The following is an 18463-nucleotide window of genomic DNA, read 5'->3' as shown; positions in this document are numbered from 1 at the left end:
ATTAACCATATAAAAGGGTTCTTGGATTTGCTCATAATAAGGATAATGACAATTGAAAATACAGCTAAGATATAATTAGTTTCTCTCCTATCAGATTAGCAAGAGTCCAAAGTTTGACAACATTTTTTTTTTGGCAACATGTTGGGAATTATGGAAAATCATACGTTGCTGCTAGTGATATAAAATGTAAAACATATGGGTAGGAATTTAATATTTTGTAAATTTATATCATCTGTGGCAAAAAACGTAATTCATCTTCTAGTAATACGCAGCAGTAAGAATGATTGATGGATGTTTGTATACCACTATGTGATAATGTCTTGGATATAATGTAGAGATAGGGGAGATGTAGGCTACAGAAAGTAAAAATGGTAATATGGTGCTTAGGGTGCTTTCATCATCATAATAGATAACCATGTTTGTTAATGGTGCCCTGGGTAGTAACTGCAATTGTACTGGGCTTTCAACAGAATTTTGTCAAAATGGGATGCTGCATGAGCTAATGAGTTGTGGAATAAATAGGTTTTTATTGTGGAATAATAAGTCAAACAAAGAAGGGGGTTTTGCAGTATCTTAGGAAGAAGAACAGACATTCCGGATAAAGTTCCTTTAATACGAAGATAGCATTTTTAAATACTTGGAGTAGTGAGTGAAGCAGCTTTCTCTACGAGAGCAGGGCAGTTCCCAAATAAATCCCAGCCTCCTCTCTTCTGTTAATTTCTTCGGAAGAACTTGAGGTAGCTTTTGAAGTATTTGTCGAAGGTTGCAAACTCCTCAGGAGGAGGCCAGGCATGGTGCCTCACACCTGTAATCCCAGCACTTTGGGAAGCTGAGGCGGGAGGATCACCTGAGGTCAGCAGGTCAAGGTGAGCCTGGCCAACATGGCGAAACCCCATCTCTATCAAAAATAAAAAATTTAGCTGGGTGTGGTGATGCGTGCCTGTAATCCTGGCTACTTGGGAGGCTTGAAGGAGGAGAATCACTTGAACCCCGAAGGCAGAGGTTGCAGTGAGACAAGATCATGCCACTGCACTCCAGCCTGGGTGATAAAATAAGACTCCTTCTGGAAAAAAAAAAAAAAAAAAAAGGAAACCCGAGATTCTGCTTAACAGTTATAAAGTCAGAAGGTATGAAGATTATTTGAAGTTAGGCCTGTGGACTGGCTGATTGGATCTTCAGTAGTATGAGAAAGTTTAGTTAAGCCAAGGCACTATGTAAAACTCCAAGCTGTACGGAGCTCTGCCTGGCCAGCTGGTTGGCACTTGGGTAATGGGGAATGATAAGTGGTTAATTGCTTCACTGAATGACTGGATTAATGGTAGGATGAATGGATAAATTAACAGATGGGAATGGGCATATAAATGGGTATAAGATCAGGAATAATAATGGAATCACAAGTAGATGATGTGCAAATGGGACTGTATGTGTGGATTGATGGATGGATGGATCTTGAATGCATTTTTGATGAAATTAAGGAACAAGAATAAATATATGAAGTATGGTATACATGTAAGCATGTTTGTGTGTGTGTATGTGGGTGTATAGATTGATGCAAGAGTGGAAGGGGAGTAAGGATAAAAGCTTTGGACAGCTATATTGACAACGCAAAATAAACTGAAGGTGGATGTATGAATGTATGAATTTGATGGATATGTGCCTGAAAGAATGTATGGATAGGTCAGTTTAGGAAAGGATCAGTAATGATTGTAATCATGTAATTGTCACAGTAACTGTTCAACAGTGACTGTTAAGGATGCTGCGTGCTCATGGCAGTAACTCATGGGCCAACGTCACTAAGACTAATGCTTCTTACTGCTTTTATGACAGCATAAGGTTTTATTTTTCACTGTGGCTTTGGTAGAGTTATGGAAAATCATCCATTGTCTCTTAAATACGTAATGATAAATTGGGTAAAGGAATTGGGTAAATCCCATGACTTTCCAAAACTTCAGGAGATTTAGGAGCTGTATTTATGCTTTCTCAAGGAAGGGATAAAAAGGACACATTAAACACTGATAATGCTTACTCTAGGATACTTTTGTGGTCTCACAAACTAGGTGTACTTTCTACTTAAATGAAAACTTTATCCCCTTCACAGGGGGAACCAACAAAAACCTCATCCAGGTAAAAATCCAACGTCTCAGTGATGCTATCTCCCTATCATGAGGTAATTCACAGTAATCTGTACCTCATGTCTCAGTGTACCTACTATTGGCCCAGAGATAGGTGAAACTTAAAGATAATTGTATCTTGGCTGGGCGCAATGGCTCATGCCTGTAATCCCAGCACTTTGGGAGGCCGAGGCTGGTAGATGATGAGGTCAGGAGTTCAAGACCAGCCTGGCCAACATGGTGAAACCCGTCTCTACTAAAAATACAAAAAACAGCCCGATGTGGTGTTGCGCGACTGTAATCCCAGCTACCCAGGAAGCTGAGGCAGGAGAATTGTTTGAACCCAGGAGGCAGAGGTTACAGTAAGCTGAGATTGTGTGCCATTGCACTTCTGCCTGGGCAATAGAGTGAGACTCCATCTCAAAAAAAAAAAAAAAGATAATTGAATCTCATTTCCCTTTGTACAGTGTACAATTAGCAGGGTCAGGGAAACCATAATACACCTCCAAACTCTAAGCTATCAAATGTGAGAGTAATCACTTTTCCATAGAAATTTTGAAATCCCTCTGGAAATACATTGTGAAGGCTCCCTATACTGGGCTAGAGAGTGTTTTATTAGGTCCTGGAAGATGCTCACTTTTTCCTTGTTTTCCCTGGCTGTAGCTTTTACCTCTGGCACACTTTCCCAATCCCCTTATCCTACTTAATTATTTTTGAGATAGGCATTGTGGAAGATGTTTGACTGTTCATAGAGATGATTACTTTAAGTCTTAAAACAATCAGGGGCTTTTCGTTTCTTTGGAAGTAAAAGTGACCCATTAAAAATGTAAAATGTATCATGGGCACAGGAATTTCATGGCCTATATGTGATTCTACCTTACATCTTACCCATAGTGATTGTAGAACCATGTGTTGATGTGTTATTTCCAAAAGAGGTGAATGCCCTTGGAACAGTGATCTATCATATGGAGCAAAGCTTCCTGGAGAGCCATCATAACAGACCCACAGGAATATTTTCATTAGTGAGAAGTAAATGTGTTAAGCCAGTAAGATTTTGAAGTGGCCACAACTTCAATGTAAGTACAGAGGGAAAATCACACACAATAATTCAGTGATTGGTGGATAGGTGCATTCAAGGAGGCAGGATTGGATTGGTGGTTTCGAGCATGGTTGTAGTAGTAGACAGGCAGACGTGAATTGATGGAAGGATGCAAGACTGGTTAGTGAAATTTTCTTCATATTATATGGTTATGTGGATTTAATAACTACTCATTGAAATTATGTGGGATTGGATATTTAAAGCCCTGAAAGATGAATACATTAATCTTCTAATATAATTTGAGATATAATAACAGATGGATGCATGCAAAATTTGGTATATTGAATAATGTAAGAAATGGATGGAAAGTAGAATATGAGCAGATGACTGGATGCGAGGATGGAGAGTGCAAGTTTTAAAACCCTGTTGGGGCCGGGTGCGGTGGCCCACACCTGTAATCCCAGCACTTTGGGAGGCTGAGGCGGGCGGATCACGAGGTCAGGAGATTGAGACCATCCTGGCGAACATGGTGAAACCCTGTCTCTACTAAAAATACAAAAAAATTAGCTGGGCGTGGTGGTGGGCACCTGTAGTCCCAGCTTCTATAGAGGCTGAGGCAGGAGAATGGCGTGAACCCGGGAGGCAGCGGAGCTTGCAATGAGCAGAGATTGTGCCACTGTACTCTGGCCTGGGCGACAGAGCAAGACTCCGTCTCCAAAACAAAACAAAAACAATAACCTGTTGGGTGTATGTTTGGTTATATGCACAGTGGAATTATCTAGTGAAGGTGCAGATGGTTATATGCCTAGGTGTTAGCATTGGAGTGGATCAAAAATGGAATGCTATATGCATGGATCTTTAGATGATGAATACAAGTACGGCTATCTAAAATCTTGGATAAATGTAGGGATCAGGGTACGAATACATTGGTTGCATGGGTGATAGCTGCATGTTTTATAGCTTTGGAGTGGCTTAATGGACAGTGGGTTGATTCACAAGGTGATGGTACAGGAATTTGATGACTATGAGAATGGGCTGATGGAATAATAAAGTCATATGTAAAGTTGACGGGAAAGATGGACGTTTGAAAGACAATGGTATATTTTCATGGACAAATTCATTATGAAATTATGAAAGTTTTGTTTTTGCATTCTCAACATGTGTTAGTAAATAAGCAAAAACAAACTAACCACAGTGGGTTCACAAATTAATCAAAATGATCTTTCAATATTTTAATAATTTACAGACTCTAGGAGGTTGAGGAATGAGAGAACTTCACCTTCTGTATATTAACCGGTCATATGTCACAATTTTCCCGTATTTTTCACAGTTATAGCTGAGGTGGCACCAGTTTAAGAAGTGAGAACTTCTTCACTGGCTGATATTTGCATATAAATCCACATCATTGTGCTTGTTTACTGTTTTTGTAGACGTCATTCTTCAAAAGTGCTGGTAAGAATCAGAAACCCTGGTGTACTGTTTATATTTGACCAATTTGATATTGAATCTAATTTGTGATATTTTACAATCCAAAACCATACATGAATTCTATAAAACACAAGATTGTGAATTTGTGGAGTGATTATCAGTTAGGTGAAATGAAAGAGATAAAAGGGCTCCCTAAATTGTGACACGGTTTTGATAAGTAGTTTATGCAGGTTTTGATTTACCACTCTTACCTACTCTCACCATAGTATATGATGTTATCTGGACTGAGACTAACTTTTTATCTGTATACTCAGTAAATTTTATATTATTTCAGTAAATTTTACTGAATGAATGCTTTGGAATAAATTCATCAGCTAGAGGGAGATAAGAAAGAAATCTGGCAGCCTGTGGAAAATAAACAAAATGGATAGGATATTAAAAGTCATCAGAGAGCAAAGTCATTAGGAATTAGAATTTACTGTAAATAGTATGGGTTATAATGAGAGCAGCAGGTTCAATTTTAGTTCCAATTGCATGATTTAGGATATCATCAGTAAGTAGGTAAGGTGAGCAGATAGGAGATGAGGAATATTTCAACACTGAAGTGGTAAAAGTAGGGTCTTAACACCCTTTCATTTGATGAGTGAATGAAAAAAATCTTCAAATATTTTCCAACATTCCTTTTTTTTTTTTTTTTCTCCACAAGCATCTTTCATAGTCAAGGAGGACAAAGACATCTTTCCTGCAGGTAAAATCATTAAGGACTATATTCTGATTTTGAAGCTGTTCTATTTGCTATGTTGATGATACATTAGATTCTTATATGAGTTATTTGAAATTAATTTTCTTTTCTCATACATCCTATTTTGTGGTTATGTGATTATTTTGAGTTGATATTTTAATCAAGGACTTTATAGTTAACGTTTGTTAATAACCAACATTTAAGCAAATCAGACATTTTATTGACTTTAGTACTACTAGAAGTTGCGCAAGAAGCATACAGGGTAGCAAGGAGAATTGATGGGTGGATACTGGGTTTTATTTTGTGGAAAGATCTTAATGGAATACTGTGGAATACACAGAGTATCTTATTTAATATTTCCTTATATTGTGTCTTTTAAAAAAATTCCTAACCCCTGAACTGGTGTATAAGTTAGAATGAAGAAACTACGCAAGAAATGCTGGTTCAAAGAATAAATAAGTGGTTGGTTGGCATGAAATAATTTGGAATAGAAGACAGGTATTCAAATCACAGAAAAAAATGTGTAGAGAAAGGAAGGAAAATGGTAGCTTTATCATTTGCATACAGTACGTGCACCTGGTTTTTGTAGGTTTTGGGTTATTTCACATCAGATTGTAGGAGTCTGGTTTTATGGAGTGTTACTTGACTTGAAGATGATGTATTTCTGTCACCAGGCATGGCTGTGTCAACCTGTTTTGTTTATTTCCATTTGCAGTCTCTTCTTCTGTACTCTCAGGTGGTGACCATGTGGATAATGGGATTATAGCCAAATGGTTTCATCTACAGCATCACCAAAATGCTGTTGTTATTGCTTCTTTCTGGGATCTTCTTGCATCTTTGCTTCTCAAGGGGCACAACTTTTATAGAAGTATGTCCAGGAATAGAAGTGACCTGCTTTTTGGCAAGTAATTGCCTGGAATGTTTTTATGTACTTCTCTGCACTCTCAATACATTTCATGCTTCTCTCTATTTTTGTGTATTAACTCATTGTATTTCTTAAATTTATATTTTACTTTTCGAATGGAAGTGAGATTTGTGTATGGTAAATATAATTAATTCAACCCCATGGACACGCTAGTCACTCTCCAGATTATGGCAAGTCTTTCTCAGAAGCAGAGGGCCTTGGTGTGCCAGTGATTTGTTTTTCCCCCATGTGTAAGATACTTTTTTTCCTCATTTGAATCAGGAGCCCACAGTTTTTGGACAAGTCTCAAATGAAATCTTAAGCATTTGTGTTGTCTGGACTAGACCTTCTGTAGTATCCTTTTTGTTAGACCTAGTATATTTCATTCCAGATCAGGATCTGAGAGTGACTATAATTCACCTCTTTCCAAGTACACAAACTTGGATGACATGACAACTGAGTGTGTAAGGGAGAGCGAGACCCTTGCACTGCCATTTTGAGCCATTGTGATCTCATCTTGTAGAACATGTTGTATAATCATTTTCTTGGTATCACTAGTGTTCTTTGGGGCTGGAATAAAAATCTTAGTGTACCAAAGAGATTTCCCCTTTATCTACGTAACCTTGGTTTTCCTTTATTTTCTGTTTAACCTAAGTGGGCTTAATATAAAATAGTGTTTACTTGGTGTTTTAATTGTCTACTTCTGTAACATAAGCTGCACTGTCCACTGGGGAACTGCTTACTGTATTGCCCAACCTGTCTAGATAGGTTTATACAGGGGAGGCATTCAGTAATATTAACTCTCTAGACCAGTGTTAGCAATAACAAACAATTGCTGGAATTTTAAGACTATATTATCAATCCCTTTGATGTCAGTTAATCCTACTAACACAAGATTTAATGGTTTAAAAATCTTATGAATGTATACAGCCATTAGTGTCTCCTTATATTATTTTGTTCATTGGCAGCTAGATTTTGAGGTAGAACTTGTGTTCCCTTTTGCAATACTCATTTATTTTACCAGGACAGAAGATGCTCTTGTACTTCCAAAGTTAATTTATCTCATACTATTTCTTGTGTTAATATTTTCCAAGTTGAGGATGCTGTCTGGATATAAGAAGATGAGTGTCCTAATCACACACCTTTACATTATATGAAACATGATACAGAGTTTTGTAGTCTGTATAACAATATACAGAGGTCAGCAAAATTTGTAAAAGAACAGACTGCATAGGCCATACTGTTGTAACTACTCAACATTGCCATTATATGTGAAATCAGCTATAACCAATTCATAAACAAATGAATATGGCCGTGTTCTAGTAAAACTTACTAACAAAAACATGTTAGGCCAGATTTGGACCACAGGCTGTAGTTTTCTGACCTCTGGCTTACAGCGGAAGTTTATTTTGATACACGGAAAGCAGAAGCGAGAAAATGTATTCCATCCCGTGTCATTTTTCTGAATCCTCAACATGGGAATTTAAAGTAAAACATGGGGCAGAATCTGCTTTAAGCCTTTGAATTCTTGGCTCTTAAAACCAGGTTGAGGGTTGTGTGTTTTTATTCTTTTGTATCTCCTTTTCACTTAGGCTTGGCACCTAGTTCATTGAAACAGAGCCAACAAGAATGAGTGAGTCACTCAGTGATAAGAAGCAACCTGTGGCCATTTATCTACTATCTTCCATTCCTACTTCCTAGACTTGATAAGTAGTATTTGTAGTATAGTTGTCAGTAACTTTTTGAGCTTATATAAGTTTATGTGGAATTCATTTACAAATGTGATTATTATGATAGATGTTATTTTGTAAATTTCAAGGTTCTTTAATGTGGCATGGACATGTTTCCAAATCAATAAATATAGCTTACCCACAGACTTTATGGGATGTAAAGTATGTATTACAATGGGTGAATCCATTTCTCTGTTTTGGGAAAGCAGGTTCATTTTTTTTTGTTTTGTTGCTACATATAATGTTGACTATATGTATATTCTAATGCAGTTGGTCTCCTAATTCTACAGGATAGATGTCTAGCTGTTGCATTGTTGGATCATCAGTTTCGTTTTAGTTAGATGCTATAAATTGCTCTTGAAAATGGTGTCTTCTGCCACCACAGAACGGTGTTGTTATGAAAGTGCCAATTTTCATAAAAACTTGTGCACAATGGGTATTAAGAATTTTTTAGGTCGGGCGCAGTAGCTCAAGCCTGTAATCTCAGCACTTTGGGAGGCCTAGGCAGGTGGATCACCTGAGAACAGGAGTTCCAGACCAGCCTGACCAACGTGGTGAAATCCCATCTCTACTAAATACAAAAACTTAGCTGGGTGTGGTGGCATACACCTGTAATCCCAGCTACTTGGGAGGCTGAGACAGGAGAATCGCTTGAACCCAGGAGGCGGAGGTTGCAGTGAGCTGAGATTGCACTACTGCACTCCAGCCTGGGTGACAAGAGCGAAACTCCATCTCAAAAAAAAAAAAAAAATTTCTTTAAATTTGTAACCAATCTAATAGGTGAAAATGGCATTTTTAACATAAGTCTAACTTAAACAATTAATGGCCATGGGTAAAAGAAGAATAAAATAATGCATGGTTTATCAGATAAGGCAGTACTTAATTTTTCCTCTACTCCCCCCAAAAATCCTGTTTATCTGAGTTAGAAATGATTAATATTTTCTAAATTTAGTGCCGCCTGGAAGTTTATAAACTCCCTAGGTATACCTCATACCAGCGTTTTTCTGACTTTCTATTTTTGAAATAATTTTAGATTCAGAATCACAAGACTCACACAGAGCAACCTGATTTACGCTTCACCCAGATTGACTTTTTATTCTGCATCGTTGTGTTCTCCCCTCACTTCCTCTTCTTGCTGTCTCCTCCCTTCATGTGTTTATACATAGTGTTATCATTTTATGTATTATTGGTGAATGATTTACCGACATTATCTTCCTGTAAACCAAAACACTTCAACATTTACTTTCCAAGAGCCTGAGCATGTTATATTGACTTTAGTACAAATTTCAAAATCATGAAATGTGTCAGTAGTATAAAAGTATAACAGCATACAGTCCATATTCACATTTTACCCATTTTTCCAGAGGTGTTCTTTATAGCAGTTTCTTCACTTCTACAACATCCAGAAAAGGATCTTCAGTTGCATTCAGTTGTTATGTCTCTTTAGTCTTGTTTAATCTGAAACAGTTTCCTGGACTTTGATCACATTAGTATTTTTAAAAAGTAATAGCTAACAGTTTTTAAGGAGATACCTCAGATTTTGAATTTTTTGTTTCCTCATGAAAAGGCTTAAGATACTCATTTTGAGCAGAAATACTTCAGTATTCTCAGTCTTCCTCAGTGAATCGTATCAGGTGACAAACAATGTCACTTTTTCTCACTTTGAACTACTTTGGTCTCTTGGTTCAATTGGTGTCCACTGAACTTTTCCACTTTAGTTAACATTCCTTTGTAATTAATTTGGAACTATACAGGTATTCTGTTTTTCATCAAACTTTCACCTAGTAGGTTTAACATACATAGGTGACTTTTACCTGAGTCAGTGATGATTAGAAAAAAGTCTGTGTTGGCCGGGCCTGGTGACTCACACCTGTAATCCCAACACTTTGGGAGGCCGAGGCAGGCAGATCATGAGGTCAGGAGATCGAGACCATCCTGGCTAACACGGTGAAACCCCGTCTCTACTAAAAATACAAAAAATTAGCCGGGTGTGGTGGCGGTGCCTGTAGTCCCAGCTACTCGGAAGGCTGAGGCAGGAGAATGGCGTGAACCTGGGAGGCGGAGCTTGCAGTGAGCCGAGATGGTGCCACTGCACTCCAGCCTGGGTGACAGAGCAAGACTCCGTCTCAAAAAGAAAAAAAAAAAAGAAAAATCTGTGTTACTGCTTATATGCATTATTTAGTGTCTTGTACTGTAAGGAAGAGTTTGTATATCATGGCCTGTCAGAACAGTCCAGCAATGTCTTTTATCAACTGGAAATTCTGAAAGAATGAATAAGGTGGTGATTTATATGAGAATATAGGGAAAGGGTTACCCAAAGAGTCTAATGAATTTATGTCTAAACCATGGAGTGGAATGTGAGGGGCACATAGAACCCCAGAGTTGTGATTCTAATACATTGCATGGTGGAAGGAGAAGAAGTTGTTTTTGGTAAGTGTTTCATGTAACGTATCTGTGTAATGTGTGTGTGCCTTCGTTATTGGGAGAGTGTTCAACAGTTCACAGTGGAATAGACTGTGAAGCATTATGCTGGAATCTGGGTTCAGATTCTAGATCTGTATCCTACATATCACCAGTGTTTGTTTATCAATTTTTGCTTGTCATTACTTTAAGTTTATTTAACCCATTAGAGTATCCAAGGTTGGCAGTGAAGGGACTGCATTTGGGAGCTATCTGAAGACAAAAACTCAGCTTTTTGAAGTTTCTTTCATGTGTCACCTTACATGGCCCCTCCCATTCTCTGTGGAGAAGTTTGTGTACATTATTCAGACTACTGTGCAGTGACTGTGTTGTTTAAAACCTATACATAGCCAAACACTGTTCTGTGTTCTCTGTAACTAGGGCATTAGTCTCCCAGTAGTAATCCTGCATCTTATGCTAGTTAAAGAAGGTTCCCAGAATAAAGACATTCTTACTTTTGAACAATGACTTGGATAGATTGAGGAAGTGGTTTTAATAATCACTTTGATATATTTCAAAATCTGGTTCATTATTGGTGAGGTGCAGGCCACCTGGTATTAATGGAAATGTGTAATTTGAAACCAGTGCAGTGGAATCAGAGGCTTGAACATGACCTAAGTCTTGGTCAAAAGTGGTCGTCTGAATGTTCCCTGCTCTCTGTATGTAACTTTGTACTTAGTCTTCAGTGGCAGGATTGCAGCAGAGGCCCAGTAAATATTGTTCATTCGATGTATGGAGAAAACGGAAGTAAGGCCAAAAATTACTGATTGTAAACAAATGAAGCACCAAGTGAATAAATGTACAAATAGACAAATAGCCAGCAGGAAAAACAACAACAACAACAACTTGTTACCTAAAGAATGGAAACCAAATGGAAAAGGCCACCAGGGACCTAAGATACTGTTACTGTTTTAATATGCATATTGTTGCTTTCACATATAATACGGTAAGGGAGTATCAGAAAACCTGAATCTGCCTGACTAAAACATACCTTGTTCCACAAAGCTATATATATGAGAATATTTAAGGTGGTTTAATACCGAATTCATAAATTCAGCCTCAGTGTAGCAAACTTCTAAAGCTTCCATGATGTGAGGGAAGTTTTAACAAACAATGGAAATCACAGCACTAAAGTACATTACTATTATGTGATTCTCTGATGGTAATAGAAACTGTGCTGCAGGACACGTTTTGATTCGGGGAGAAATGTAGAGTAACTCCACAGAGGAATTCATCCTCTCTAATTTTAAATCTGAATGGAACCCACATGCCCATACCCTGGAGATGCATGTAAGCGAACAACATGGCTTACTCTGTTAAAAATAGAAAAGAACCTTCAATTAATCATCCTGTGAACTTGATAAGAGGATGCAGAGGAACGTAAATGCCTCTCTGTATATCTGTGATTGACCTTGGAACACAGTGAGTGCCCTCTAAAGAGTAGCCCAATAAGTACTGTATCATTCCACCAGTCAAATTAGATCCTCTTGCTTCCAGTGGGAAGAGAGTGACACGGACCAAGGAAAGCCGAGGAGAAGATTGTAGCCTTTTATTTCTCCTTGCATTTGTTGAGGTTCACTGCTCACTGATAAACGATTTGCACAAAAAAATTCAGACCTCTGACTCTTCTGGTATTTGATTTATCTAGTAAAGTTAATTCCAAGACAAAAGTGTACAGTTGGTTAAAAATACCAGTCTCATGTTTATTTGATGGTTTGAAATATTCTCTGCTACATTGTTGTACCTCGTTTGTCACCTTGGAATAAATGACAATCATGTTGATTTTTCCACAAGATTATTTGATTCTAAAATTCATTTATCTTCAGGAATTAGAGATTCTAAAAATGTCATCTCTCGTGTCTCATTTAGTCATTTCTAAGATTTAGTGGGTGTTCTCCCTAAGTGCCTTGAACAAGAATGCCTTGTTCAATGGCTGTATTTTACTCATAATTAACATGGCAACTGCTTTGGGTTTTTTTTAGGTTTACGAATTTCTTTTCTGCAGTACTTAACTTTCTATATTTTTATATATTAAAACAAGTTAGGTAGGATAAAGATCACTGTGGATGGTATAAATACTAATAGCAAAACTAGAAGTAAGAAGTTGTATTTACATAAGTTGTACACAGGTGTTACATTAGGTTGTCTTACATGAAAGTATTATGAAGTACTAGGATTTGGGGTGTATTTTGAAATCCTTGCCAGTCCTACATGATAAAGCATTGAATGGTACCATATGAGAGGAGAAGGGGACTGAAACAGGACTCCTTATGATTTAGACCTCAACAACTACTAGGGAGGGTTGGTTTTTCTTTGAGTGCATGATTTTTAAAAAGACTATTTTGCCAGTTTTAGTTCCATATTAAACCCACAGATTAAGATTTTGGTTTTGAAAGTGTAAATAGGAAGCTTGAGTTGGGGGGTATTTGGAGATAGAGATAATACGTAATGGCTGTGGGAAAGGATGAGATCTAGAGATAGAGTGTATGTGGGAGTAGGAACATATGTGCCTGAGACCATGCTTTGGATGCTCTGGCATTTAGATATTGACAAAATGAGGAAGACCCATTAAAGGAGATTGTGGCTAGAGTTACTAGGTAAAAACCAAAGGGTTGTAGTGTTCCTGAAGATACATGAAGAGTGAGATTAAAAATTAATGAGGTGGCAGTGACTTTTGCATGGCAGTGAAAGACAGTTCAATTTGAAAATTGAGTATCATTGATCTTAGTGCTCTTATTATTGAAAAGGTCAAATTAAAGAATACCTTTGAGTTGATGGTCTGTACTATAATTAGGTTACCATTGTTAGCCCAGCATAGACACATGCTGATACCTGTGAGTTGCTCGCAGGTTGTACAATTTTAGATCCTCTTCATTCCACGTTATATGTATACAAGATAAAAGTTGATGTTTTCATTATATCCTTTCAATCTTCTAACAGCAATCCTTATGTAGCTTTATCATTAGAGTTCCCACTTGCAGTGTCTCTTTTCTGTACCTGCATTCATCGGCCACAGTAGAGTTTTCATTAAGGCAGGATTGCATTTCATTGATTTTGGCTTCTGTCAGACATTTAGCAAAGATTGTTGAAGGAAAGGAATGGATGAGGGGCCAGCTGAAAGAAAAAGTATCAACCTAATGATGGATAAGTGAAAAAGGGATGAAGAAAGGATGGTGCTAGGAATTGAGGGAGTAAAGCAAGATAGAATGTACAAAAGGTAGAATTTTTAAAGAAAGTTGTAGGACAAGGGTAAGGTGTGTTGAACCTACATTTAAAATACAATAACATCACTAAAGTTGAGGCCGGGTGCAGTGGCTCACCCCTGTAATCCCAGCACTTTGGGAGGCCAAGGGGGGCGGATCACCTCAGGTCAGAAGTTTGAGACCATCCTGGCCAACATGGTGAAACCCCATCTCTACTAAAAATACAAAAATTAGCCAGGCATGGTGGTGGGCGCCTGTCATCCCAGTTACTCAGGAGGCTGAGGCAGGAGAATGGTGTGAACCCGGGGCTGGGAGGTTGCAGTGAGCCAAGATCATGTCACTGTTCTCCAGCCTGGGCGACAAGAACGAAACTGTGTCTCAAAAAAACAAAACCAAACCAAACAAACAAAAAAAACCATCAGTAAAGTCAGGGAGAGAGTACCACTGTGGAAGATGTTCTTTTCCAGCTTAATCTGAAGAAGGTATTGACCATATGGTCAATTGTACAGTCATTGTACATTGTCATTCCCTAACTAGATATGGGTTAGATATGAGTCTGTAGAAAATTGTCCAACATACTTTCCGCCTCTTAACATTTCACTTAACGAATTTCATTTCATTTCTTCATTTTGTGTCTAACAGACTAGAAATAATGAGCTCCTATTGACAGGGATATTTTCCTCTTCATACTTTCCTTTACCTTACAGAGCCTTTTATGTAGCAGATATTTAATGTAATAATAGGTCTAAACTAATTTAGACCATGGATGAGTGAAATTTTGATGAATGAGCCCCAATCACCTGAAGGGTGAGTAAAAAGAATTTCTAGAGACCCAATATGAGGTAGCTGCTTCACACTTTTTTGAGAATATTATGGCATGACTGAGGAAATCACAAGTTCTGTAGACTGTGTTGAGTTGGATTGTGTAAATATAGATTCTGGTATTAGGGAACTCAGCATCTGCTAGATTAGACTTTTTATGGTGAAAGTGTTTTTTAGGGGTTAGGCATAAATCCCTACTGATATTTGTGGAGTAATAGAATATAGCTCCTGTTTTCTTTCCTGCTTGTATAGCCTGTGCCATTAGTGTCCTCTTTTTCACTGTTTTCTCAAAGGAAGACGGTCAAAGAGGAAGCCGTATGCATGGTAGACTTTGTAATCTGGGAAAAGTCAACATATGTCATCGTAGTGCTCTTTTTATGTGTTGTCAGTCCTTAGAAAGGATTCATGTTTTCCATGTTATATACTACTCTATTTTTAAAATTTCTTAGGGAGAATGGCTGTAACAGGCCAATGATAGAATCGTAGATTATAGTCACTGTCTGATGACTTTCCATCACAAGAGGGAACGATACAGGACAATCTATGTAGCTGACTTCAGTGTGACCACTCAGTGTTTCTGTAACACAGTATTTATATTGCTGTACAATAGAGTTACATTTATTTCTGTGATCCAGTTCATTTGTTTAATATTGGGATTCAAGGAGTGTTGAAGAAATGTCTACTGATTAATAACAGATGGGAAGAGTATATGTGTTTTAAATAAGAGACCAAGAGAAACAATAAGGAAAATAAGAAGAAAGTGTTTGTGAGCTTTTCACATTGCTCTTACATTTGGAAAGTGCACAAGACATCATAGTGGAGATTTCTGAGGAGGTGAAAACCTGTAGAAAAATGCTTTATCAGTAAAGAGCCGTCCAAGTTGTTAGAAAGTTGATTTCTAGAAGGATATTGAGACATTAGGTATATAGGGGATGTGCCTCCTTGTCTTGCTTTCATTCTGGCTTCTTACAGCTATTGTGAATAAGTTTAAGATTTCTTCTGACATTATAAACTTTGGAAAAGGTATTGCTGTTTGTTCAATTTGAAGTAGTATCATATCCGTCAAGGCTTTGTTAAATTGTCTTGTTGATTCATGGTTCTCTTCAGTGATAACATTATCATTATATGGGATTCCTACCCACAGCCACCGAATATCTCAGTGAAGAAGTGCAGGTTTGGAGAGAACATCTGAATAGATTCATGCTAAGATGGCACATTTGCACTGACACCATTGTTATAGGGCAGGCAGACATGAAGTATCCTAGGATTGATCAGTATGCCTTAATGTAAATAGCTGCATATAGACCTGATTTCTTAGGCTCCCCACTTCAAGCTCTTGAATATTGTGTTGATATCCTTATCAATACACTTTGTCTTGTGTTCTGTGTTGTTTTCCCAGAATAAATATAACGAGCTCCTCCTTGACAGGGATTTTTTCTTTCTATTGTCTTGTGACAAAATGTCAAGATAAAAATGGAAGAGTTTCATTAAAGTTTGTTGAATAAAATTTGTGATGGAATGAGTGAGAGAGAGGTCATGAATGAGAGAGAATATAGAAATAATGGAGAATGTGATACTCCGATAGTCATGCAATATTCTTTTTGATTTATTATGTAACATATATTACTATGTTATATCTAATGTATTATTTGTCATATATATTACTATATCCTGTTGTTGTATTTGGGTAATTTGGCAATCTGCCATGTTCGATGGTGTTAAAAAGAGAAGATAAAATGTAGTGATTTCTTAATAAGATATAGAGGTATAAGTATTAACTCTTTAAGAATATAGTGATTTATTTTAAAATGATAGGAAAGGACCATAAAAATGTCTGAATTTGGGAAATTTGAAAAGGTTTTCTCTCTGGGGCTTTCATATGTCTGTTCTATGTGAATGTTGTGTAATTCTTGCTTTGCCACAGCTCCCTCTTTGCTAACCCTTGTTAACCCATGCAGAGAAGGAAGTGGACTGATGACATTTTGAGTCCGTCTTCAGGTTTATTGGGAATGCAAGGGAAATGAGTTGTAACCAATGGGAGTAAAGGGCTAGTTGCTATGCCAGTTGCCTCGACTTGTTTGACACTGCTTGAGCAATCGGAATGGCTAGTTTTGAATCTGGCTTCTCAGTCAGAATTTTACCTTCACTCTAACACTACTTTTTTTCAAATCACTTATATTTCCATAAATATGAACCAACTTCAGTGATCTTCATTTTTTTCCTGAAGATTCAAATTTCTTTCCATCTGCCTGAAGACCTTTCTTTAGCACTTCTGGTATAGCAGGCCTATTGATGATAATTTTTCTTTTAGTATATGGTGATTATTTTATATTTAACTGTCTTTTTTGAAGTCTTCTTCATTTAAATATGTTGTTACTAAACATAGAATTAGTGGGTTTTTTAAAGCACTTTCAAAGATAATCCACTGTTTTCTGGACTCCGTTAATATTTAAATCTTTATTTTTGTGTAATTCTTTCTCTTCATATAAATGTACCATTTTTCTCTGACTCCTAAGATATTTTTTACTTAAGTATTGAGTCAGTTTTGGTTATGATGTGACTCTGTGTTTTTCTTTATATTGTTTGGTTGTTTGAACTTCTTTAATCTGTTAATATTGTGTTTTATGTTAAATTTGGGGGGATTTCAGCCATTTAAAATATAACTTTTCAGTCTCTTCCCCCGGGACTCTAATTTTTACATATATATTTGTATTACATCTATTAATATTGTTCTATGGATACCCGACATTATTTTTAAATCTTATTTTTGGTGTTTTTCACTTTGAACAACCTAATAATTTGTTTCCATCCATGTTCACTAACTTTATTCTATTTTTTTTCCAATCTGCTCTTAAGCCCATCCTGTAAATTTTCTTTTTAATTTATTTTATTTTTTAGTTCCAGATATTTACTGCTTTTGCTTTGTTTTTGAGACAGAATCTTTCTCTGTCACACAGGATGGAGTGCAGTGGCATGGTTCACTGCAGCCTTGACCTCCTGGTCTCAAGTGATCCTCTCACCTTAACCTACCCACTCCTTAGCTAGAACTACAGGTGCATGCCACCACACTCAGCTAGTTCTTTTGTTTTTGTAGCGATAGGGTCATTGTGGTGCCCAAGCTGGTCTTGAACTCCCAGGCTCAAGCATTCTTCCTGCCTCGTCCTCATGCCCCGGTCAACCAGTTCTTTATTTTTAATATTATGTTGTATTTGATGTGCTATCCTATTCATTTAGTATAAGCACATTTTTCTTTATGTCTTCAGCATAATTATATGCTTTTTCAGAATTTTAACATCAGGACTGCTTCCAGGTTAGCTTTAGTGTCCTTTGTCTTAAGTATGGGTTATAGTTTTCTTTCTTTGTATGTCAAGTAATTTTGGATTGTAACTTGAACTTCGAGTATATTTTAGAAACTCTGAATTCTATTTTATTTTTCTAAAACAGTATTTATCAGCTTCAGCACTATTGACATTTTGAACTGAGTTATTTTGTTTGTGTTGTTGTTGTGTGTATTCTGGGAGGGTACTGTTCTGTATGCATTGTGGGGTACTGAGTATTATCCTTTGTCTCCACTCAGTTCTTACCAGTAGCATAACTCTCTCTCCTCCCTGTGTCCCCTGCCAAAAAATGCCTTCAGTCCTTTCTAAGCGCTCTTTTTTATGGTGTTGGGCCAAAATCACACATCCTTGCTCACTCTTTTTCATTGAGAGCTATGGCTATAAATGATAGTGATAATTTTACCTATTTATGTTTAAGACAAGCAGTTAACTTAGCTGGATTCAAACTCCAGGCTTTCTTGTGTGCTGTGGGAAGCAGCCTACACTCTATTCAGTTCTTTTCTTTTCATATTGATTGGGTTACTTGGAGTCTGGCCTACTTGATGGGCAATTTACTGGTCAACCAAAGATTTCCGTAGAACTTATACACAGAATTTCATTCAGGCTTCCCGTGTCTCATTCTCCACACTGTGGGAATTTCCTCCCACTTTCCAGCCACTATTGAGGATGCCTGTCGGCAAAATTCC

At 37.3% G+C, this 18463-nt stretch overlaps 1 long non-coding RNA gene across 2 annotated transcripts in view; it reads left to right on the top strand.

Annotated features, from left to right (window-relative positions):
- The window catches only part of LOC126958884 (uncharacterized), a 28254-nt gene extending 11486 nt beyond the window's left edge, over window positions 1–16768 (top strand). The window contains exons 4-6 of one of the 2 annotated variants that reach the window (XR_007727394.1): window positions 4481–4602; window positions 5285–5326; window positions 6036–16768. This is a non-coding gene — a long non-coding RNA (uncharacterized LOC126958884). Of the gene's footprint in view, window positions 1–3005; window positions 3188–4480; window positions 5327–6035 lie in introns of both variants that reach the window. The other variant, XR_007727393.1, reaches the window with a different exon arrangement.
- Window positions 16769–18463: the final 1695 nt, after the last annotated feature.

The sequence above is a fragment of the Macaca thibetana genome, chromosome 7, assembly GCF_024542745.1.
Source record: "Macaca thibetana thibetana isolate TM-01 chromosome 7, ASM2454274v1, whole genome shotgun sequence".
Lineage (NCBI taxonomy): Eukaryota > Metazoa > Chordata > Mammalia > Primates > Cercopithecidae > Macaca > Macaca thibetana.
The sequence above is the reverse complement of the archived record's forward strand: the minus strand, read 5'-3'. Positions and strand labels throughout refer to the sequence as shown.